The 23,984-nt window shown below is 41.9% G+C and overlaps 1 long non-coding RNA gene across 1 annotated transcript; it reads left to right on the forward strand.

Annotated features, from left to right (window-relative positions):
• The first annotated feature begins 9,536 nt into the window (after nt 1–9,536).
• Nucleotides 9,537–18,944, forward strand: LOC132152446 (uncharacterized). The gene is made up of 4 exons (XR_009436514.1): nt 9,537–9,602; nt 10,728–10,788; nt 17,810–17,903; nt 18,643–18,944. It is a non-coding gene; the product is annotated as an uncharacterized LOC132152446 (long non-coding RNA).
• The last annotated feature ends 5,040 nt before the right edge of the window (nt 18,945–23,984 follow it).

Consider the following 23,984-nt stretch of genomic DNA (forward strand, 5'->3'; position numbering starts at 1 on the left):
GGAGGAGCAGGGAACGGGGGACTCCTGCCGGCTGCCCAAAACTGGAGGAGCCGTCGCCGGCCACTGGGCGGCGGAGGGGTGTCGTGCCGTCCGCCGAGGGCCGTCCAGTGCCACCGCCAGGCACTGCGGAGGAGATCGCCCAGCCGGTGGAGGGCCGAGCAGCAGTGCGTCTGGGAACCGGAATTTTTTTCTCCCCTCTCTCGTCTCTGTCGCTCCCCCTTCCTTCTCCTTTTCTCTCGCCTCGTCTGTCCTACCCCCAGGTTCCCGCAGGTTCCCGTGAGCGCCCCCCCCCCCCCGGAGGGAGGGGGGGGAGTAGAGGGGCGATGGGGGTATGTGGCGAGTGGGGCGGGGCCGAGGGACGTGGGAACACGAGTGAGGCCGGCAGTGATTGGGCAAATCAGTGGCACCTGCGGCCCACCGCCGGTCTCGAGTACCACGTAGGAGATGGAAGGATATAAAACTGGAGCGACGACAGTGAAGGACGAGAGAGGACCAGGCCTGGGCTTTTAGTTGTGTGTTGATTTTTATTTTGTGCGCATCAGTCGTCCGTGAGGGGCTGGTGCGCTGTTTTGTGTTTATTTTGTTATTAAAATGTCCTTTGATTGTCCGCCGGTTCCCGCCTCCTTCTTCCCGATGACTAGGAAGTCCTTTATCATTACACTGTCATACAATTCGGATTTCATATAAATTTGTAACCCAAAAAGCTAATTAAAGTTACTTACTCATTTTCTTTTAAATAAATCTTTTTAGTACAGAGTAATCCAATGTACTGTATCTGTAATCAGATGCACATTTAAAACTGGAATATAATCTAATTTCAGTCATTGAATTTTTCTGTAGCCACTTCTCAGTACAAATTATTTAGGATTTGACTACAGGTGAATCTCCATTCATGGATGATTGTCATTTCAACCTTTCTGGATTACAATCCGCCATTTATTCCAGATGCTGTGAGAAAATTATATAAACAATTCTTGACCTGCAGCATAATAGCCTGTCAACTTCATGTTTACAGACATGATGTAATGACCAAAAAAGTTATGGACTGCAGGATATGTAAAAGGATATGTAAAATGAATCACATGCATTAACATGTTAACGTTGACAGCATAAAAAAAAAACACAAACAAAAAATAAAGGATGTTTCATTTATGTTGTACATATATATTTTTTTGTCATATTTTAGTCCTCATCAACTTACTAAACAGTGTAAGCAGCAACATGCGTAAACAAATCAGAGTGGAAAATGAGGCCAGGGAAGCCAGTGAGTCACAACTGAGTGACGTACACAGGTCTGGCATTTACCCGGTAAATAACTCATTAATGGGAGCACGATGAACTACACTGAAGCTAGTCACAACAGACCACTGTGCCCTTTATGAAAAATACAACAACCAAGAGCACAAACTCATATGATCCAGATTCATAATGAATCACAGCATTTGCCAGTGTATTATACCTTTCACTTGGGAACATTTCAAATCAAAACAAAGACAGTGGTTACATGATATGTTAAAGCTCCTTTAAAACGATCTCAAACTAGTGGCTCTTTAAAGGATGGAATGAGGAAATTACCAAGTCAGTGAAGAATAATTGAAATTTAATTGTTTTTACCATCACAAAATTACAGGATTTGTAAAAAAAAAAAAAAATCCAATCCCTCTTTTCTTCTTTCTTTTCTCAAATGCGTAATGTTTGATCCTCTTCATGTACTTTGGTTGTTTGTTTGTAACTTTACAAGCTGAAATGGGTTCAGTACTCCCTGATGTAAATTACAGTAAGTCAATATCGTTTCTGCTGCACAGGTTGGGATGGCTACCATACTTGTTACCTGCAGTTATGTGTGTAATCAGACCAATGAATGGGCAAGACGTCATAGGCAGGTGACGTCAGAGACCAGGAAGCTTAAAAGCACGTGCAGCAAAGCCGGTATTTAGCCTTCTGTCTTTCAGCAAGTGCTATGTGTACAGTATGTCTGTACCAATTTGTTTGTGAGTCTTATTTAGTGTTGTTTGTCACTCCCAACATGTCAAAAGCACCCTCAAAGACCAAGCACAAATTAAAAGGTGAGGGCAGGTAGCATTTCAAGCTGTGTGTTCACATTATAGGTCATTACGGGTGGGGATACACACAGTTTGTGCATTGTCTGCCTTGGAGCGGAGCGTGGAGTCGGCTCTCAAGGCATGTTCTCTGCTCCAGGAAAGGTTCTCTTTGCCGAGGGAGACTTCGCTAACATTCCCCGTGGCACTGGTCCTGCTTCCGTCAAGGTGGTCTCACTCGTGGGGTTCGCAGTTGGATTTGGCGGAGGGAATGGAGACGGGTGAGTCCTTCTTCTTCCTCACCTGCCAGATCCAGTGCCTGTTCTCAGGGATCGAAAGCATGCTCAGGCGCTACTTCCCCCAGGGAGCGGGCTCGATGCTTCATCTGTCTTCCTCCGAGGAGGTTGATGTGCTAGGCGTTGATTAGGATTTGCCCCCTCATTCACCCCAGTATGAGGAGCTATTGGAGGTGGTAACTTGCGCTGTGGCCAAGAAGAGTGTGGATGCAGCTCAATCAGAGCAGACGGCATTCGGCATCAAGATGTCGTTCTCACCCACATGAGAGAGCCAGGATTAAGACTAAATGCTGATAAAAGTGTGCTTTCTCCATTAAAGAGGACCACTTATCTATGCGTGGTGTGGGATTCAACCACGACGCAGGCACAAATGTCACCTGCCCGGATCGAGTTGATCCTCACCGCCGTTGCGAGAGAAGGCAGGTCACTCACTGTCAAGCAGTTTCAGAGACTGCTGGGTCTGATGGTAGCTGCATCTAACTTGATACTTCTTAGCCTGCTGTACATGAGACCCCTACAGTGGTGGCACAAGACCAAGGGGTTCTCTCCGAGGGGAAACCCACTTTGCATGATCAAGGTTATGCAGCGATGCCTACGTGCATTGGACATGTGGAGAAAGCCTTGGTTCTCGTCGCAGGGCCCGGTGCTGGGAGCTCCTTTTCGGCCGTAACACTAGTGACAGACGCATCCCTCACCGGCTGGAGTTCGGTCATGAGTGGCCACCCTGCCCGCGGTCTGTGGAGTTGTCGCCATCAGACATGGCATATAAACTGCCTGGAGATGCTTGCCGTGCTTTGAGCACTACAACATTTTCTCCCAGACTTAAGAGGTCACCATGTCACCATGGCTTCCAAACCCCTGAGAGCGGTGCCGGATCTGGTAGTTAAGGAAGAAGATAGGGACTTGCCCGTCTACATTCCTTCCAGCGGATCCAAAAGCAAAACCCGCGAGCACAACCACCGCTCCGCCTCGGCGAAAGTGGGGCTGGCACTGCGAGAAACGCCAGTGAAGTGCATTGTAAATGCTGTAATTCTAGCAATCTCAGGATGTTCTGTAATTGGCATACAAAGTTAAATCTTTTTTTTTTATTTTTTTTTTCTAGTGCTCAAATAAATCACTCATATGATGTCTAAGTTTCTGTCTAGTGTTTTATAATTGAAAATGTGCAGCGGCATGTTTAATTACTAAATAACTAAATATTATTATATTACTAAATAATAAATATTTTTTTATATTTGGGGGGGGGGTAGACATAGTCTCAGAAAAATATGTGCAGGAAGCTCATTTTTCATGGTATCTTCTTCAGATTTGAAATAGAAACTCATGAGACATGTGACTTTGAACCCATTACTTTTCTAGATTGCTCCAGGACTGATTTCATGTATTTTTATATCAAATAAAAAACAATTTCAGTGTGGTAAAAAAAAAAAATTAGCATTATCAAATCTGGTTGATAAAAAGTAAAGCCCAAAGGGTCTTTTTTCCAAAGACACCAAAATGATGTGTGTAACACACTGGTAAGGAACTGTTACAATTTTAAGTTAGGTAGGGCACTTTCAGCTGTGAGTCCCATAATAGAGGGTGCTGTGACGCATTCTCTGGCGCAGCTTGAGTTCCTGAAGAGGAACGTTTCAGGTTACGCATTTAACCATGGTTCCTCGAGGGAACAAGATGTTGCATCACAGTGCCACACTTCCGGCATCTCTGCCGGCACTTGCTGCATTCCTGAGGCTAAATGCCAGTTTTGCTGCATGTGCTTTTAAGCTTTCTGGTCTCTGACGTCACCCTCCTATGATGTCTTGCCCATCCATTGGTCTGATTACACACATGATTCAGAGCCGGTCATGCTGGAGCCGTTCCCAAAGCATTCTCCCAAAGCATTGATCTCTTTACGTATAACAGTTCATTGTGTTCATTTGTACCTGATCCTTTGAAAACAGGATCATCTCAATATCTATTCTACACCATTATTTAACTAGCATTAGTTAGAATAAAAGCTTAGAACACTGCCCTCACTTGGTCATCAAACCAAGTATTAGTTTTCAGTGATATGAAGTTTAGGTAGCAAAAACAGGAAAATGTCATCCACACAATTTACCCTGAAAAAATAAAAATAAAAATCAGGCCACTAAACCTGCATCCAGAGCATATGGTCATAAAAGAGTTTAATAATTTTTCTACAGAAACACTTAGCAAACTGTTTGCTCGATGTAATGCTTCAATCAAACAATAGATGGGAATCTGATAATCCCTGAAATATGCTCATCAGAAACAAAGTACATATCTTTTGTAGTGGTTGAATCCCTATGAGAGGGCAATTCAGCACATCTCCCACATTCCCTTGCACCCCGTTATTATTCTGCGCTTTGTTTGTACACAGAGAGGGGATTGATTTATTTCATGTGTGTCAGAGGCTGTAAACCAAACACACACACACACACACACACACACACACACGTTCTCTGGCCATGTGTTGCTGGCCACGTATCCACAGAAGTTTTCCATTTAATTGTTTCTTGATGGAAACAGTTCAATGTCAGTGCGAGATCAATGAGCACTCCGTGAGTGTGTGTGTGTGTGTGTGTGTGTGTGTGTGTGTGTGTGTGAGAGAGTGTGTGTGTGTGTGTGACCGAGAGAGAAATTGCTGTTGTTAACTGCTGATTGATGGGAAAAGGTTAATTTGGTACTAATGCAGGCTTTCCTCCACCAAAAGAGTCTCTCAAAAGGTGGTAATATTGACAGCTGAGCATTTAGCACAGATCTGAAGTGCCTCCTGTGATAGTTCCTAAATCAAACTGAAATATAATGAAGATCTAAACCAAAGGACAAGGCAAAAGCCAAATGCACTTTTTTGCTGACAGTTTCATTCCTCTATAGTCCCAACCGATCAGCATCTTTTCACTCATGTCTAACTTCTGCAGTCAAGAGGACACAATCTGGTAGACTTTATGTTTTGCAAATACTTTTCCATATCTTTTTATCCCCCTAAGTCTTTCACAACCTATGTCTCAAAAGTGATGCAATTATTACAATGCCCTTTCCCCAAGATAAAAGCTCTGAGTTTATTATTATTTACAGGCCTCCAAAATACTCTCCAGCCTTTGTTGAAGAGGTCACAGAAATGTTATCAAGGATTTCCTCAGAGTTTGACTGTTTTGCTATTGCAGGGGATTTTAATATTCACATAGATAATGCAGAAAACAAAACCACAAAAGAAATGATAACGGTTCTAAACACTTTTGACTTGACTCAGCATGTGCATGGACCCACACACAAAGGTGGACACACTCTAGACTTAATCATCAGTAGGGGTCTAAACATTTCATCCATTGTTATTAAGGACATAGCACTATCTGATCACTTCTGTATTTTCTTTGATATTTTGATGTCTGCTACAACTGAATCTAGATCGGTCTCTGTCAGGAGGAGATGCATTAACGAGAACACAAGTGTACGATTTATGGAGGCTATATCTTTAACACCAAGCATTTCTGCAGACTCTGTTGATATTCTCCTTGATTCCTTCAACTCAAAAGTTAAGAATGTCATTGATGATATTGCTCCAATAATATTCAGTAAGAAAACAAACAGACAGAAATCAGTTTGGAGAAGATCAACAGCAGTTCAGACTATGAAAAGACAATGCAGAAAAGCAGAGCGGATGTGGCGGAAGACAAAACTTGAAATTCACTATTGCATCTATAAAGACAGCCTTCTTGCTTTTGATGTTAAACTAGCCACAGCTAGACAGAATTTGTTCTCAACTTATAAACAGTAACTTAAATAACACTCGTAGTCTTTTTGCCACTGTTGAGAGACTGACAAACCCACCAAGTCAGATTCCCAGTGAAATGCTCTCAGACAGCAGATGCAATGAGTTTGCATCCTTCTTTTCTGAGAAGATCATCAATATCAGGAAGGCGATTAGCACATCCTCACGTAATGCAGAGGTCAGACAGATTCGGCCACAATATCAAAAATATACTATGTCTATTTTTGAAGCAATTGATAGCAAAATTTTGGAAGACATAGTGCAGCACCTAAAATTGTCAACCTGCTATCTTGACACACTTCCCACATCTTTTTTCAAGAGTGTGCTTAACTGCTTAGAAGCAGATCTTTTAGAAGTGGTGAACGCCTCACTTCTTTCTGAGACATTTCCAAACTTCTTAAAAACTGCAGTTGTTAAGCCCCTCCTGAAAAAGAGCAATCTTGATAACACCATTTTGAGCAATTTTAAACCAATATCTAATCTTCCTTTTATAGGCAAAATTATAGAAAAGGTCGTTTTTAATCAGCTGAACAAATACTTAAACTCAAATGGATACCTGTACAATTTTCAATCTGGTTTTCGACCTCATCACAGCACAGAGACAGCACTCATTAAGATAATAAATGATATTCGCTTGAATTGTGACTCTGGCAAAATATCGGTGCTGGTATTGCTAGATCTCAGTGCTGCGTTTGACACTGTCGATCATAACATACTACTAGAGAGACTGGAAAACTGGGTCGGGCTTTCTGGGGTGGTACTCAAATGTTTCAGGTCATACTTAGAAGGGAGAGGCTATTATGTGAGTATAGGAGAGCATAAGTCTAAGTGGACGTCCATGACATGCGGAGTCCCACAAGGGTCGATTCTTGCACCGCTCTTGTTTAGCCTGTATATGCTCCCACTAAGTCAAATAATGAGAAAGAACCAAATTGCCTATCACAGCTATGCTGATGATACCCAGATTTACCTAGCCTTATCTCCAAATGACTACAGCCCAATTGACTCCCTCTGCCAATGCATTAATGAAATTAATAGTTGGATGTGCCAGAACTTTCTTCAGTTGAACAAGGAAAAAACTGAAGTCATTGCATTTGGAAACAAAGTTGAAGTGTTCAAGGTGAATGCATACCTTGACTCTAGGGGTCAAACAACTAAAAATCAAGTCAGGAATCTTGGTGTGATTCTGGAGACAGACCTTAGTTTCAGTCGTCATGTCAAAGCAGTAACTAAATCAGCATACTATCATTTAAAAAACATTGCAAGAATTAGATGTTTTGTTTCCAGCCAAGACTTGGAAAAACTTGTTCATGCCTTTATCACCAGCAGGGTGAACTATTGTAATGGGCTCCTCACCGGCCTTCCCAAAAAGACCATTAGACAGCTGCAGCTCATCCAGAACGCTGCTGCCAGGATTCTGACTAGAACCAGAAAATCTGAGCATCCTCAGGGTCCTTACACTGGCTTCCAGTTACATTTAGGATTGATTTTAAAGTACTTTTACTCGTATATAAGTCACTAAATGACCTAGGACCGAAATATATTTCAGATATGCTAACTGAATTTAAGCCTAACAGACCACTCAAATCATTAGGATCGAGTCAGTTAGAAATACCAAGGGTTCACACAAAACAAGGGGAGTCCTCCTTTAGTTACTATGCTGACCGCAGTAGGAATCAGCTTCCAGAAGAGATCAGATGTGCTAAAACACTAGTCACATTTAAATCTAGACTTAAAACTCATCTGTTTAGCTGTGCATTTATTGAATGAGCACGGTGCAATGTCCGAACTGATTGCACTATATTTTCACTGTTTTTTTTTATTTTATTTTATGTTAAATCATTTTCTAACTGTTTTAAATTCATTTTAAATAAGTACATTTTTTAATAATTTTAAAAGTTTTAAAATGGCTTGTTTTATTCTTGTTATTATTTTTCTTCATTATTATTTTACTTTCTTTTATGTAAAGCACTTTGAATTACCATTGTGTACGAAATGTGCTATATAAATAAACTTGCCTTGCCTTGCCTTGAGTTCCCCATAAACATAGCAGAACTGAGATGCTCACCACCCCTTCGGGGGGGCCTCTAGAGCGGTTAGTTCGGTCATTTCCTGCCATTCCTCCCTTTCAGGGCACCGAGCTAGCAGCTCCAAGTACACCAGAGACCAGTCTCAAGAGACCGGTTCACTCAGTAGACTATTTAGCAGCGTGGAAACTACTGCCAAATATGTTTCATTGGGTCCTGTAGACTGTAGAAAAATTATATAGCATTAAGTTTGGCTCTCCGCCACTGCCTTTCAACAGGGTTTTTCCCACTTTGGTGGATCCCGAGCAGGCTCTGATATTATATCAGGAAATAAACACCCTCTTGAGGAAAGAGGCCATTGAGCTTGTCCCTCCTCACGACAGAGAGTCTGGGTTCTACAGCTCACTGTAGTCAAGCGAGTCAGAGAAGTTCGGTCACTAACTGTTAAGCAGTTACAGAAACTATTTGGTTTGATGGCAGCTGCGTCCAACGTGATACCTTTTGGCTTGCTATACATGAGACCCCTACAGTGGTGGCTCAAGATCAAGGGTTTCTCCCTAAGGAGGAACCCGCTTCGCACGATCAAGGTCAAGCAGTGATGACTACATAACTTGAACATGTGGAGGTTCTTGTCTCAGGGCCCAGTGCTTGGAGCTTCTTGTCACTGCGTAATGCTAGCGACAGATGCGTCTCTCACCAGCTGGGGTAGGGTGATGAGTGGCCACCCTGCCTGCGGTCTGTAGAGCGATCACCATCTCACTTGGCACAACAACTGGCTGGAGATGCTGGCTGTATTTTGAGCTTTGAGCACTTCCTCCCAGACCTAAGAGATCGCCATGTGCTAGTGCGCTCCGAAAATACTGCGGTAGTCTCTTATATCAACCACCAGGGAGGGCTGTGTTCATGCCCCTTGTACAAGCTGGCACACCAGATCCTTGTGTGGTCCCAGGGCAAAATCCTTTAATTGAATTTAGTACATATTCCTGGGTATCTGAATATTGGAGCAGACATCCTTTTGAGGCAGGGGCTGAGGCATGGGGAATGGAGGCTTCTCCCCAAGGAGGTGAAGCAGATATGGAGAATTTTTGGCCAAGCTCAGGTGGACTTGTTTGTGACTCAGATGACATCGCACTGTCCTCTCTGGCTCTCTCTGACTCATCCGGCTCCACTGGGGCTGGATGGTATGGTACACTGTAAAAAATTACTCTTGAGGGTGTTAAATACAACCCATGAAAATCAGTTATAGTTTACTTAAGTATATGAGTTAAAAATAATGGGTACATTCTACCTACACTACCTATTTTTTAACAGTATTAACTGCAAGACTAAAAAAATAAGTAAAATTTACCCCTAAATATTAGCTTTGGCACTGCAAAGTGCGCATGTGTCAACATCCAGGTGGGAATCGCGGGAGTCACCATTTTCCATGTCATTGGCGGTGAATGAACATTGATTGGTGAACCTACAGGTACGTTTTTATTCAACTTGTTGATATCATCATCATGAATGCAAATGTTAAGTTGTTTAACAGTAAAATCTACCAGAAGAATAGTCATTTATCTGTCTCCGTTGACGCACCAGTCTGGTGATAGATCGACATGTTATAATTTTTTGTCAGTCAAGTTAGGATTGGAAGCGGAATACATTTTCAAGAAAATTTACTTGCCCCTGCGAATGCGAGTAAACATCTACGTTTATGATTGAAATATAGCTTCCATTATTGTAATGTACATGGCTGAAATTCGTGAACAGCGAAACTGTTACACAGTGGTTGAACTTGAGCAAGGGACGAGAGAGAGCAATGGACGGTTGATGTAACGTTACTATACAGACGACAAGGCGTTCGGAGCAGAAAAATAGCAGTAAAGTTGTCGATGTGGTATGCTAGATAATTACTGTTAAGGTTTTCTTGCATTTATCTGTTGATATTGAATTTTGTGTTAGAAGGGATCAATTTATAAAAGCCATTGTATTATTATCATCATTTACGGATTTATGATTAACGTTTGCCTTTCTGTGGGCGTTTTTAAATTAATGTCTGTTTAAAAAATGTGTTTTGGGGGTTTATAAGATCCAAATTTATTGTCAAGTAACGTTAATCAGCCTATGTTTGAAAATAGTTGTTTGTATAAGTGTGTGCATCTTCCAATTCCTGTGTTTGAGCAATGTGCTTCATTCGTGATAATTTATATTAAGTATTTAAAATGCAAATATTTCAAACTTTTACTACTGTGATGTAAACAATACTGTCTACTAACTACTAACTGTGTGCTGGTGCCTAAGTGTTACGTTTATAAATTTGGCATTACAGCTAATCAGCCTCCCACTGAGCACATGGTTAGCATTAATATGCAGCGATTAGCATGTGCTCTGCTAACGACAAAAAGCAAAGGATTGAAAATATGTAATTTTTTTATGTTCCTAATGTGATCTGTAACATAGGCCTAACAGTTGTAATGTTTTTATAATTGATTTATGTGTTTGAGTTAACTTGGATTTTCAAATACATTTACTAACTTCTAGTTGGTGGAATTATTTAGCATAATCTAATAATTTCAATATCCTGTTTCTGACATATTTTTTTCTGCTGCAGAAAGATCTATATGAAGAAGAAAGATGATTTCATAGCAGGTATCAAGACTAGTTAACTTCAGGTACCCGAACTAACCACTGAGTCAATGGATGTTCTAGCTTATTGGAAATTAATTGGCTGTGCAAAATATGTAACTTTACATCATCCAAACGGTTGGATCTATTAAAACACTACAGATTACAACATGGGTATTTTAGTCGAAGCCAGTGCACTCCCTGTCTCCATTCGAATTGCCCATGCACCTTTAGGACATGGGGTGCGTTACGGACACATTTGTCCAGATTTCATCCACAGACATCTAATCCAGGCCAGCTCCTTTCATTCACATGCATACTGTGTAAATCAAGCCATTTCCACACAGAAAGACAATATTTTGAGCACCTGGGTGGTCATCTTAAAAAGCATGAAACTGTTCCTTGTGTTTTCCGAGACTGTGATTACAAAACAAATGTTTACACAACCTTTCACAGTCATAAAAGAAGGAAACACAGCCCCCATTCAGTGGAAGATTTTAAGACCATTGTTTGTCAAGAACACCAAAGCCAGATTCATGAAGAAAACGATTCTCTGGAAACTGAAAACTACTGTGGCTTTGTCCTTAAGGAGGATGAATACTTGAGCGAAACAATTGTCAAGAGACTGGGCTTGCTCATCCTTAAATTGGAGTGCATTTTTAATGTGTCTAATACATGCATAGATGAAGTAGTAGAGGAACTTAATTTCCTTACATCGTCTGCATCTGGCCCTGTTATAAAAAAAAACATTATACTGAACACTCTAAAGAGGCATGGCTGCATTTTCGAAGATTCTGTAATTTCAGAACTGGTTAAAGATCTTTGCCAGCTTAACCCTTTCTGTGCTGCTTTAGGATTGGACGGGCCTTTAAGTACACACTATAAAAGAGAACAATTTATAAAGGAGCATCTTTCACTGACTGAGCCAGTCAAGTACATACTTGATTGCAGCAAGAATGCAACCTTACAGTATGTTCCGATTCTCCCATTATTGTCTCAACTTTTGAACAATGGACACATTCAGGACACAATTTTACACAATAGGAGGCCGTGCAATGTGTCTTCAGAGTACAGGTCTTTGCATGATGGATCTTTCTATAAAGAAAACTGCTTTTTATCTGGAGATGAACTGAAACTCCCATTGATTCTTTACATCGATGACTTCGAAATATGTAACCATCTGGGGACATCACGCAAGAAGCATAAAGTCACTGGCGTGTACTGGGTGCTTGCAGACATCCCTGCTACTCTTCGGTCTACACTAAGTTCCATTTATCTGGCCATTCTTTGTAAGGCAGATGATGTCAAGCAATATGGATACCCAAAAATGTTGGAGCCACTGCTTAAAGATTTGAAATGCTTGGAGGATGATGGCATATTTGTACCAAGTCTGGGCAAAGTGGTGAAGGGAACTGTATTTGCCGTAGCAGCTGATAATCTTGGCGCTCACTCCATCGGTGGGTTTATTAAAAGCTTTTCTTCATCTCATTATTGTCACTTTTGCACTGGAAAGAGTTCAAACATCCAGGAACATTGCATCACGTTAAAGTACAGGAGGCAATGCACATGAAAACTGGTGCTTGTTACGGATGCTACCTTTTATGATTGGCAACAAAGTGCCAGAAGAGGACACAGCATGGCAGGTTTTGATGACCTTGAAAGATGTTGTTGAGCTTGTCATGGCTCCTGTTCACACAGATGAGACGCTAGGATACATGGAAAGCAAGATAAGTGATAGGTATTTGGATTTGTTCCCAGAGGAGAAATTGAGACCGAAACATCACTTCCTGGAGCATTATCCTTGGCTCACAACTGCTTTTGGACCACTTGTGTTTCTCTGGACCATGCGATTCGAAGGAGGATTGCCTGACTTCGGAGAGATACTCCAAATAATCATTGTGCATGAAAGTCCTGTCTTTGTTCTGAAGTTGCTAAGTGGGTGGTACCATGAGCACCTGAGAAGCTTCAAAGTAGAGCCAAAAGGAGAGACTGAAGTCGTGCAGCACTCAGAAATGAAGGATGCATACCCCTTAGCTGCATATAATACATTGCATGGTCGAATGGTGTCCCTAAAACACTTCATTTGTATATCAGAGTAGGTTTTTCAGTTTAATTATTCATGCTTTATCAATCGTATATTAATCATGCCAAGTATAATTTCCGAATTTTTAAAAAATGCAATATCTTTTTCTGTCTCACTACAGCTGAAGACAACACGTACCCCAAAGGAAATGTCCGTCCAGTTGCGTGTCATCATAGAAGAAAACAATATCCGAAAGTCGACGCTTCCATCAGGAATTCCTAACAAGGTGGAAAATCTTGTTTCAGAAATCATTGAGACATTCCATGGTGACATGGTGACATGGTGAATTTGGACTACTCTATGAGGACAAAGACTTTTGGAACCAGTTTTTCACTCTACATTCTACTTCCGACCTGGAAGACAAGGCCACTGTAAAATTGGTAAGAAAAGAGCACTTGGCTTGCTTAGTTGGGGACACTTCATCTACAGCGATATCGTTGACTTGATTGCAAATAAATGGACAGACACTATTTAACTGAACAGAGATGACATAACTGAATCCAATGATGAACTGCCTTTAACTATCATCTTTGCATTATTGACACTGTTTTCCTAATGAATGTTGTTCAGTTGCTTTGACGCAATGTATTTTGTTTAAAGCGCTATATAAATAAAGGTGACATTGACATTGACATTGACATTGACATTGATAACCCTTGACTTGCATCCACTAGATGAATCAGGACTGTCCTCTACACAAAGTACCTTGGAGACCCACCCTGTGGATGATGGTGAAGAGTACAGCTCTCTTGCAGATGACATTGAGCCATCAAATTCACAAGATACCATTCTTCTCCCGGAGTCATGTCGTTCTGCTCCATGGCCAGTGCCGTTTCAAGTGCCAACGTTTTCCCGTGACATTGAACTTATCCTTGCAGAGGCTAACAAGTCATATCATGCCTCTGGAACACATTTCCAGGATGCAAGTGTTAAATATGCAATAATGCTAGACTTAGCCAAAGCTGTATTTTCTTACACGGCCTATCCTTCAAGTATGCAAATATCCTCTGTGGCTGAAGCCCTTCTTGAAAAGTTTCCATGCCTAAAGGAGCCTGGGACGTTTGCAGGCATGAATGGCTGGCAGCAACGCCTAAAGTACAAGATGCACAATTTTCGTGCCAAGCTGAAATCACAAAAACATACATATCCAGAATTAGAAGTAAACACATTGAAGAGGAAGCGACCAACCGATGCAGCACCAGCTAAAAATGTGAAAAGGCCAAAGAAAGCAGGAGTGAATTATCTCCCTCCGCATCCTGTTGGAGAAAATGAGGACACATTGGAAAAGGTGAGGCTTGAATTAGTCGATGAAACGAAGAAGAACAACAACGCAAAATTAATTTAAGAAAAAAATGACAAAAACCTTTTCAATTAGAAGACGGGAGGTTGTGTCCACCGGCCCTGCTGTCAGTGTTTTAAGAGAGAGGTGGCCTGGATTATTCAGTAAGGCTCAGGTAAGGATGTTTGTTAGTTTAATTTTTTTCTTTCAAGAACTGTTGTTCGTCTCATTTGTTTAATTAAAATTGGTTTCAAACCTTATAATATCTGACTATAATTGTGATGATTTTTGTATTTTTGTGTTGTCCTTTTACTGATTTACTAGATCAAAGAGGAATTCAGACGTATAACAACAGTCTCCTTGGAGGAGACATTTATGCTGAATCTTGATGGGTACACACCACGTCTTCTGCAGTTGATGCATGCCAAAGGAGGATCATTTGGTACCAAGATGCATCCTCTCCTGAGCACTGTAAATGAGGTATCTTTCTGTTTTATCTCATTTCACAAAAATTACAAATTAATATTCTCAACACACTGAACTTAAAAAGATATGTAAATAGACAAAAGCAAAACAAGCAAATTAAAGGATTAGTCCACTTTTAAATAAACTTTTCCTGATAAATTTACTCACCCCCATGTCATCCAAGATGTTCATGTCTTTCGTCAGTTGAAAAGAAATGAAGGTTTTTGAAGAAAACATTCCAGGATTTTTCTCCACATAGTGGATTTCAATGGCTACCAACAGGTTGGTGGTCCAAATTGCAGTACATATCCAGACGGTCAAAAGCCACCTGCACAGACCCGGACCATCTGAAACTGGATTTAATGGAGGTTAGAGCGGTAAGTGGCGCGGCCACCTGGCTGAAATTGCGTATAAAGTGACTATAGAAATTAGCAAACATTGTAGCGAAACGTGAGAGTCAGGGACGGGCCAGTCGACCATGGCCTGGACCTTAGCCGGGTCCATACTTATCCCCTCTGCCGAGATAACGGAGCCCAGAAACGTTATCGATGACGCGTGAAAGGAGCACTTCTCGGCCTTGACAAAAAGTAGATTCTCAAGCAAACGTTGGAGGACGCGGCGAAGGTGCTGCACATGAATCTGGAGAGAGGGCGAAAAAATCAAAATATCATCGAGATGATAAATTGAGCATATCTCGAAGGACGTCATTGATTAGTGCCTGAAAGACAGGTTGGGTGCCTGAAACCCAACCTGGGTTTTTTTTTTTTTTACATAGCTCGGGAACGACTAAAATACCCTCGCAAATCGCGATACTCCTCCTGTACTCCCGTCAGATCTCCTGCCTCCTCCTGAAAAACAGAAACAGAAGACACAGGGGGAACAGCAGAGACTAAACACTCAACATGACATGACAATTTCCAAGACAAAATAGATCCCTTAGCCCAGTCAATGTGAGGATTATGGAGTTCTAGCCAAGGATGGCCCAGCACTACGGGAGTAAAAGGAGACTGAAAAATAAAAAAAAGAGATTCTATCTTTGTGGTTACCAGAAATGGTCAGAGTCAATGGAATCGTCTCTTTCTGTACTCTAGGTAGGGAACTGCCATCAAGGGCAAATAGAGGGGTGGAGTCTCTTAGATGTGTGAGAGGAATACCTTGTTGGATTGCCCACTCCTCATCCACAAAGTTCCCCTCGGCCCCAGAGTCGATCAAGGCAGGGCAGAAAGCTGACAACCCAGCCCACTGGAGGTGCGCTGGAAGTGTCGTACAGGAACTAGAAGGGATGGCCTTAATGATGGCGCTCGCCAGTAACCCTCCTCCTACTGACGAGCGCTGGCTTTTACCGGACATGAAGACACAAAGTGAGTAGTGCTTGCACAGTACATGCAGAGGCGTTTCGAAATCCTCCTCTCACGCTCCTTAGGTGAGATACGAAGACCTCCCAGCTGCATGGGTTCGGGCTCCGAGTGGGCGGAGCTGACAAGAGGCGGAGAGAAAAGCGTGTCCTCCAGGCGGTGAGCTCGGTGCTGTTGGTCAAAACGCCTCTCCACCCGAATGGCCAGGTCTATGAAATCGTCGAGCCGGGTGGGGAATCACGCGGACGAGGACCTCGTCCCGAACCTCAGGAGAAAGCCCCTCTAAAAAAACGAGCGACCAACGCGGGTTGGTTCCATCCGCAGGTGGTGGCGAGGGTCCGGAACTCAATGGAGAAATCAGGCAGGGAACGCCTCCCCTGCCGAAGTGTGGAAAGCCGTCGGGAAGCCTCCTCACTGTAGGCGGAGCGGTCGAAGACCCGAATCATCTTTTCCTTGAAGTGCGCGAAACTGGAGATGCACTCCGTCTCAGTCTCCCAGTTAGCCGTTCCCCATTTGCGAGCCCGGCCATTGAGGAGAGAGAGAACGTAGGCGATCTTGGCTCTCTCCTTAGCATACGTCACGGGCTGTAGCGAGAACACCACCTCACACTGGGTAACGACATTGTGTTGGCTCACCCGAAAAGACCGGAGGATTATTGATCCGTGGCTCCGTCGGAACGGGAGGACCATGAGAGGCGGAAGGCTGGAGGCGCAAACTGTGAACTTGGCAGGAAAGCTCGGACATTTGGGTGGCCAGTGTCTCGATTGCATGTCGGGCAGCGGAGATGTTCTCCTCATGCTTCCCTAGAAGGACACCCTGGTGTTCGACGGCGGTCTGGAACGGGCTGCCACTCGCTGAGTCCATATCTTGGTCAGATTGTTCTGTGATGATATTGGAGAGAGAGAGAGGACTCAAAGGCGAGTGCAATGATAACTGTTCTTTAATGAAACAAAGTCTGTCCACAGGTTTTCCAACAAAAGCAGGGGAGAAATAGACAAACTGAAGATGACCCGTAGACTGGGTAGCATAAATGAACGGAGAAGACCTTTGTGGCAGGGGTGGCCAGCGGGCTGGCAAGGCGGATGTTCTCAATACTCACGAAGGAGCAGGCGGTCGGTGCTCACAGAGCGGGGGAAGCCGAAGCAGCTCTCAGCAGGTAAGGTTCTGTGGGTGCAAATGATGAGCACTACTAACAAAACCCAAACTCGACAGGACAGGACAGGACAAAACTAACGTGAAGACGACAATGGTCGATACTCATCGGCGACATCAAACAATCTGACAACGAGACAGGGAAAAGAGAGGGTAGAAGTAGCCAAGATAATAAGACAGGATGAGGAACAGGTGGAGGGAAACGAGCCTAATGGAAAGTGGAATCATGACAGGATCATGACATTTTCAAATCCATTCAGACGATTTCCGGGTTTGGGAATAATCAGAAATCAGCAGGTATTAAGCTCTTTATTAGAATTTTTGCAGGTGACAATTTCTTTTGTATACACTTTATATTTTATTTATTTATTGCTTTATTTGTTTTTAACAATTTGATACCTATACTTGCCTTGAGTAGTGAGATTGGTTCCTAAACGTAGGTCTGCCAACAAGTCCTGAAGAACTGATTTCCTGTTGAGTTTAGCTCTAAGGATGCTTTCAATCTTTGTTCAATTGCCTGGTCCAAACAGCAAACCTTTCCAAGCAGTGTTTAGCATTAGTATCCACTGAATACTTTTGTTGTCATTTTTGAAATCGAGCATTTGTTTTCAGACTAATAATGTGTTTGTTTTTTTTTTTTTGCTTGTTATTTGTCTGTTTGCATGTTTTCCTAAGTTGCAGTGCACTGAGCTCATAGAGTCACTGTATTGGCACTAAAATGCATGTCTTTGTAGTTCCAGAGTATTGAGAAAAAAAAAGGATGCATGCATCTGTTGCCTCATTGAGTATCTTGGGGAAAATCAAGAAGAGCTGTTCCAAGACTGTCAGGTATGTTATTACATAATTTCAAGGTATTCAAATGGATACACATTGTTTCATTTCCCTTATTGATCACTGTGATTTAGGCAATAAACCAATACGATACCTAGCCTTTGATAAATAGTCAGTAGTGCATTTAAAGATATAGTTGTGTATCTATTTATTTACGTATTGTGATAGAAATATTTTGTTACATATGAAATGTTCAGAAAATGCAGACTAAGGATGCTCAGGTCAAAGATCATGTAAACTTGCAGTCACATGATTAGCTCAGATCAAAAACAATCACAATGAAAATACTTGACATTGATTTTTACTCACATATTTAGATGCATAAATTTAATGTAGACTTTTAATCTCATATACACATTGATCAACAAACTTAGAGAAGTTCAAACTTACTTGCTTGACACACAAGAACAAACCTCGTTTTTTTACAAACTCAAACATGCTGTGAGACAAGAAATTTAACTTCATTAGGTGTAATGTGTCAAGCAAGCATGCTTCAGTTGGTCTAAATTGGATGCTGCAAACATTGTTTAATTAATAATTGTGTCATTATGGAATACTCAGGTGAAGAATTTGGGTTTTAATTTTTATGTTACCCATTTTTATTGAAGTGCTGATTAATACAGAAATCCTGCTTGTGAGCAAACAATTGGCATTAACCAAGAAAACAACTGTAATCAAACATCATGCTAATTAGCTTGAACTAACATAAAACCTTTTTTTTTTTTTTTTTCAACAGGAGGATGAACTTGAAGGCCACACAAATGAAACAATGAAGTTGGTGGTTATTCACAATCCCGCAGTTGAGGAGGACCCAGCAGATGTGTGTGTTGTAATAGAGGGCATCAAAGTGCTGAATGGTTGTGGTAACAGAACCACAGTGTGCATACTGTTTATGGGATTGATATATGCCCTCAACCTTGAATATTCAAAAAAACTGAAGTACACCTTTGAAGTCTTCCAGAAACTTTTTTTGAAACTTGACGGAGCAAAACTGCTGAAGAAGGTCCAAAGCCTCAAGTGTAAACTAATGGAATGAGCTGTCTGCAAGTTCAGCCTCAGACTGTGTGACGTAGTGATTCTAGATAGGCTGTAACCCCAATCACGCTTCACAGAACAAAACAAATACCAAAATAAGCTCACTTTTACAATTGAAAACGTTCTTTTTTAGTTTAATTCAAAAAATGGGGACTCGTTTCCTTTTTTCCTACATCTTGCTTATTCACAGCATATCAAAGTGCAAAAACAATTATGAGAAAAAAAAAAAAATCTTATAACATAATCATCAAATGAACAATCAGTAGATCACAATCATCTTTCAGAACAGATAGAAGAGTTTACGAGTCTTCAAAGATAAATGACCTAAACAAATCTAAACAATGTCGATCAATATTCAGACACAATGCTTGTAAAGGTATCAAGTCATTTTCAGTTCAAAGTCCATAAGGGAAGCCAACAGACAACCAAACCAAATGCATTTGAAAGTTTTGTCCTTAAGCAAAGTGTTCAAAAGAAGGATGTTTGATGTTTGTGGGCTTGTGTAGATGTGTGTGAATGGGCTGTGTGAAGTATGGGATAAAAGTCCGCTAAACCCATTATTTTCCAAGAGTCAGTTGTGATTTAAGGGTCCATTTCAGAGTGAGGATGAACTGTTCAAGGCCTACCTGAATTCCAACGTGCAATCAGAATATCTGAGGCCTGTCCAAACTAGATGAGATTCACTCACGGTCACAGCATTCCAACCCCATGAAGTTTAAAATACAGCTGATAAACGAATGGCATCGCGACACCCGAACACTCGTTCACTGTGTAACTGGCGTAAGTCTTGTGACACAAAAGCTTTCAGTCTCGTTGGTTCATGATCGGCATCATACTTCACAGTGCTTACTGTCTGTTGATTAAGCATTTTTATATTCCAAACACTGCTATGGAAAGGAGCAACTCGCTGGAACCTTTGTAGTTGAAACTCTTCCACAGTGCCGCAACAAAGCTTTTAAAGCACAGTAATCTCAAGTCTTGACTAAATTCTGGCACATTTTAAACGTCTAAAGACTCCAGGCAGTTCAAACTGCTTCAACTTTAGCTCTTGGTGTAGTGGGAAAGCCTTCAACCACATGCACCCACACCTGCATCTAAATTAACCTGATTTCATTTCCTTCTGGCTACTGACTCCTCCTACTTGTTGCAGTGCATTATGGGTTCTGTAGTTTTTTTTTCCGTCACACTCCCCCTCCATTGGACAAAACATCTCATGGTTCCTTATGAGATGTTGAAACATTAAAATCCTAAGAATTCTTCGTCCTCCGAGGATTCTTGAAAGAGGTCGACAAGCTTTTGTCTGTTTTGTGCTTCTAATTCAGTGGAGGTTGGATAACAGGGTTTTAAATTACAAACATGAACAACACGAACATCTTCGCCTGTAGACTCCAGTGCTATTCTGTAATTTACTGGCCCCATCTGTTGGATTACCCTGTAGGGTCCTTTCCATTTTGGTGCAAGTTTGGCTGTGAAATTGTCCTTTGCACTGGACTGTGGGAAATGCCTCATCCATACCCTGTCTCTTTCATTGAATAGAATGTCCCTTCGATTCTTGTTGTAATTTCGAAGCTGTCTTAGATGGGCTTTCTTACAGTTCTCTTGTGCTCTTGCCTGCATTTGCTTTAAATGATATACAGTGTCATAGTGGGGTGCATTTGGTGACAGATCATGGCTTCTACCTTTCAGAATCTTATCCATTGGCCCCTGTAGCTTTCTTCCAATGTGGAGTTCTGCAGGAGACATTCCTCTGGTTTCCTGCACTGCAGAATTTATAGCAAACCTGATTTCTGGCAGGTACTGGTCCCATCGTTTATAACTGTCCTCTACATATGCCGCAATCATACTTTTAAGAGTTCGATTTACCCGTTCTGTCATGTTTGTTTGCGAATGATGAGCGGTTGTCAATTTTGGCGTGACATTCCAATTCTCACACAGTTCCTTAAATATTGCAGATACAAATTGGGTACCTCTGTCGGATATAAGAAAGTCCGGTACTCCCCATCTTGTTAGTATCTCTTTTCTGAATACAGTTGCAACACTCCTTGCTGTAGCTGTACGTATAGGAAACAGTTCGATCCAACGGGTGAAGTAGTCAACAAATACTAAAAGGTATTCATTTTGATTGGTGCTACGGGGTAGTGGTCCCATGATGTCCACACCCATTAATTGATTTGGTCGTGTGCTGTTAATCTTCTGCATTTTTCCAGCAGGTTTCCGTTGATCTGTTTTTAGGGTTTGGCACTTTACACATCTCTTTACAAATTGTTTTATATCGGACCACATCCCCGGCCAGAATGCGACATTCTGAATTCTTTTGTAAGTTTTAAAGATGCCAGCATGCCCACTTGTGGGGTCACTGTGATAGTGTTCCAGGATAGGTGAAATAAGATCCCTAGGGAGGAAGATACGGTAGTGTGACTGCTTGTCGGACAGCGTTTTTAGGTACAGCTTGTCTTCGATGACTTCATATTTTGTCTGCTGACTCCCTTTATCAACAGCCAAAGTTTGGAGTATTTTCACAATCACAGGGTCACTGTGCTGTTTCTCCCATATTAGTTCATCTGTAACTGGAAGAGTATTCACATCCTTTTGAGTTGAATACAAATTACAACTTGCATGGAGGGTAATTCGTGAAAGAGCATCCGGTGCTGTATTTAATTTCCCTTTCCGATATTCAACAATGAAATCGTACTTCTGTAACTGCAGAGCCCATCGGATGAGACGGCTGGTGGTTTTTTGAGAATTCATCACACACTGCGGAGCAGAGTGATCTGTAACGACAGTGAACATTCTATGTTCAAGATAGTGCTGCCACTTATCTAATGCCCATATTACGGCTAAGCATTCTTTTTCTGTTGCAGAGTAGTTTGATTCAGCAGGATTAAGATTTCGGCTGGCATAGGCGATTACCTCCTCTGTACCTTGTCCTCTTTTTTGGGTCAAGACCGCACCCAGTCCAGTCTCACTGGCATCTGTATACACAATGAAGGGATGCTCGAAATTGGGATGTCCGAGGATGGGTGGAGTCATCAAGCAGGTTTTCAGTTCTTCGAAGGCTTGTTGGCACTGTGGTGTCCATTGGAAAGATCTGCCTTTTTTCTTTAAGGAATTAAGTGGTTCGGCAATTCTGGAAAAATTTTCAACAAACCGGTGATACCACCCGGCTAGTCCAAGAAATCGTTGGACTTCCTTCAGATTTCTGGGAACTGGATAGTTTCGAATAGCTTCCACCTTACTCGGGTCAGCTGTAATGCCGTGGATGTTAATTACATGACCTAGGAATGTTACTTCAGGCAAGCAAAACTTACTTTTCCGAAGATTTATGGTTAAGCCAGCTTCTTGTAGCTTATGGAAAACAGCTTGGAGGTCAAGGAAATGCTGAGTAACAGACGAAGAATAGACGATAATATCGTCGATATACACAAAACAAATACTTCCTCGTAGTTCTCCCAAGACAGTCTCCATAAGACGTTGGAAGGTGGCTGGGGCGTTTTTAAGCCCAAAAGGCATTACATTGAAGTGAAATAGCCCAGCAGAGGTGGTAAAGGCAGTCTTTGCTTTACTGGAAGCATCCATAGTAACTTGCCAGTACCCACTATTAAGGTCTAGAGTGGAGAAGATAGTAGATCCTGAAAGTGATTCCAAGATTTCAGTAAGGTTTGGCAGTGGGTATGCATCACTGTCAGTTATAGCATTTAATCTGCGATAATCAACGCAGAATCGAAGTTGTCCATTTTTTTTCGGTACTAGAACTACCGGGGAAGACCATCCTGATTTTGAAGGTTCCACAATGCCGGTATTCAACATTTCCTGAAGCTGCTGGTTCACAATGGCTTGTTTGGAAGGAGATATACGATAAGGTCGTTGCTTTATAGGTATTTGATGATGTGTGTAGATTTGATGTTGGAGTACATCTGTCCGTCCCAGACGAAGGGTGCACACCTGAGGATTTGTTTGTAGGATGTGACTTAACTGTTGCTTATGATCAATTGGTAAGTAAGCTGCATCCACTGCTTGATTGATGAGTGTTAGGTCATCCTCATTGCCACTATCATTCAAGGATAGGGGTAACATTAAGGGTGAAACAGAACTTAATAATGAAATACTTGGTATAGAACTTTGAGCTGTATTTCCACCTGGCAGACATGGAGACCCCATTGGTGAAGGTAAAGGCACACTGGCATGACCAGGCTGAAAAAAGTAGTCCACATCTGGATCAGAGATAAATGAATACTGTCCCAGAGAGACGTTTATCTGCATTCCACTAAAGAAGATAAAGTCTAGCCCCAAAACAATACAATGAGCAAAAGCTTTGGTTGTCAGCACAGCAACAGGTAAGGGGCAAATTTGATCATGTACCTTAAGTGAAATATTCAACCATCCCAAAGGCACTTCAGCCTTTCCATTGGCCAAATATAAAGGTCCAAAAGTCCATGGACTCAGGCTTTGTTCCGTGGGATCTAGATCTTTCCATAAGCTTTCATGGATTAGGGTATAGCTTGCCCCCGTGTCGACAATGGCTTTACCTATCCAAGTACCAATACTGACAGGTACAATTAATTGTTGTGGTACAACAACATTTTTCTGTCCAGGTGTGGAACCAACTTTTGTAGGTAAGGCATTTGCAATAGCTACAGAATTGTTACTAGGTCTACCTCTGAATTTTGAAGGAAAGGTTGGTTGCGTGTTAGACGGTGATGCAGACTGTGAGGACAAAGTAAACTGTGGGCAATTACCAGGAGCATGATGACCCTTACACCTCCAGCACTGCACTGGCGGTTTGTCTGCAGTTCTGTTGACATTTGGACCTTTAGACCCTGCTTGACTGGGTTTGGAACTCAAACGATAGTCATACTGTAACTGTTGAAGATTATCCTTTTCCAGTTGTTGTCCAAGTCGTACCATTTCTTCCACAGATGACACCCGACCACGCAGCTAGCTGGCCAAGTAGGGTTTTAGGTTTTTTAGAATCATCTTAACTAATTCAGGCTCTGTCAATTAGGGTTCCACCTTTTACAAAGTGCTCTGTACGTAAAGGCAAAG

The sequence above is a fragment of the Carassius carassius genome, chromosome 11, assembly GCF_963082965.1.
Source record: "Carassius carassius chromosome 11, fCarCar2.1, whole genome shotgun sequence".
Taxonomy (NCBI): Eukaryota; Metazoa; Chordata; class Actinopteri; order Cypriniformes; family Cyprinidae; genus Carassius; species Carassius carassius.